The following is a 2,076-nucleotide window of genomic DNA, read 5'->3' on the forward strand; positions in this document are numbered from 1 at the left end:
TTCTGTGCAGACGGTGATGCCAATAACCAATATGGAATTTACCAACCAAGCATCGATAGGTGCTGTGAAGTCAATTGCTGTGTTCACAGACTGATTTACTGGAATCTGCATAAGTTAGGATCATAATTTAATGTCAGGTCCATTCGACTAGTGGTTAATTCATCTCGAGACTAACCGCTTGCAGGTTTTAGGTTTTAAGCAACTCCACCACCAAATGTAAAAAAATTAACTGGAAGCATAAAAGCAAATTTATTTAGCCCCCTGCAACTGAACTGTGCGGTGATATGCGGATTGATCTCCACCAACCCCAACAAATTTTGCACCATGTGAACATTGAGCGGCACCATTTTTTCACATCTGGTAAATCTTCATACATGATGTAGGAGGCATTAGAGTTCCATCCAGGGAAAGTTACATCTTGAATAAAGCAAATTTCCAGTTTTTCCCTCGATTGTCTCATCCCCAAGCCATAAACAACATGTGATAAAGGAAACTAATATATGTAGAATGCCAGAATAATGAAGAGGGAGACAGTATACATCATTTTAGATTGAGGAAATTTAACAAGCTGAACAGGAGGTTAGTATAATGTGGTATTGTAAAAGTCCTCGTACAATCTGTGAGAAAACAAGCACCGTAAATTCTGGTATAATCAGCTTCATTACCCATCTCTGAAAAATAAAAACTGCATAAATCATAATCTTCCTTCCTGCAAAGTGAAAAAACAAGTCAAAACAAGTCATGCATGGCAAACCTGAGAAGCACAGTTTGATCACGAACAGTTGGAAACATGGAACATCTTACACATTCGACTTGAACCATGGGCTGATGATCGAATGCAATGCACAGCCATCACTCGAACACCCCTATGGAAAGTTCAAGGCCTGATATCATGGTATCAATCGCCCCTCCTGTATCAAAAGCCTATGTGGAAGAACCTACTTGGCAGAGGAAAATCAGTAGGTGCACCAATATGTTTGTTGATGGGGATATCAAATAGAGAACTTAATCCACAATTTGATGCTGAAAGGCCATGCCGACGGGAAGCTGTTTCCTATTCACCACTTGTGACGACAGTAGTTCCATAATTTGGAACAAGAAATGGGTTTCACATCTCGTAATATTGTGAACTGTGCTCTGCAGTGGGATCATCAAGAGGTGCACAGAAAGGGACAGCAGAGACAACAGATTTTCCTTTATGATGAGCATCACTAGTTTCTTTTTCATGATTCATAATATCATTAATTTTTCCAAATGGGGGTCTGGGTCTTAGTCCAAATGCGGGCTTATAAATCATCAATTGGGGGAAATCCTAATGGGCGTTTCTAGGTATGTCTGTATTTAAGCTCAACAGGAATTTTGACCATTCCACTTGAGCTCACGTTATCACGTTCACGATGCTTCTGCATGCCTTCTGAAACTGGACTATCATTATTAGTATTTAGTATTATAGTTGATAGTGACGCCGAATGATTTGAAACCAGAGTCTTCCATACCAGCCCGAACTGGCTGGTACGGGGCATACCGAACCGAATAGGGGGGAACCGGTGCGCTTCACCCCCCATTTTCGGTAAATGAACCAAACCGTACCGAATCAAGCCGGTTCGGTGCAGTTCGCTGCCGAACTGCTCGAAACCGAGCGGTTTCGCTCGGTTTGGATCGGTATGGCTTGGAACTGAGCTTACTAACATCACCATGAGGGAGGGGCTTGGGGGTGGCTTTGTCTCCCTTCAGCCTGAGACTGAGAAACCTGAGAGCAAACTCTCAGGTTCTCAAAGTTCGACGATGGATGTGACGGTCTCCCAAAAAAAAAAGAAAAAATTTAAAAAAAATTCCACAACTCTTTCAACGAGGTGACAAATTTGACTGAAAGTAAGGTAATCCTTCGTTCTGTCACTAAATATTTTTTTTTCATCTTTTTTTGACCAATAACCACTAAAAAGTAGAAAAATAAAAAAAAATCATGCCAACATTCGTGATTTTAGTATGATTTATTATATATTATAGATCATTAGATGATCTACATGATGATACTAAAATCATTAATTTTTATTATTTTTTTTAAATATATATATA

The 2,076-nt window shown here is 39.7% G+C and overlaps 1 pseudogene; it reads right to left on the bottom strand.

The window, feature by feature from the left end:
* Positions 1–356: 356 nt before the first annotated feature.
* On the bottom strand, positions 357–1,697 carry LOC105035811 (uncharacterized; annotated as a pseudogene).
* Between the last annotated feature and the right edge of the window lie 379 nt (positions 1,698–2,076).

Source organism: Elaeis guineensis, chromosome 9, assembly GCF_000442705.2.
Source record: "Elaeis guineensis isolate ETL-2024a chromosome 9, EG11, whole genome shotgun sequence".
NCBI classification, from domain to species: domain Eukaryota; kingdom Viridiplantae; phylum Streptophyta; class Magnoliopsida; order Arecales; family Arecaceae; genus Elaeis; species Elaeis guineensis.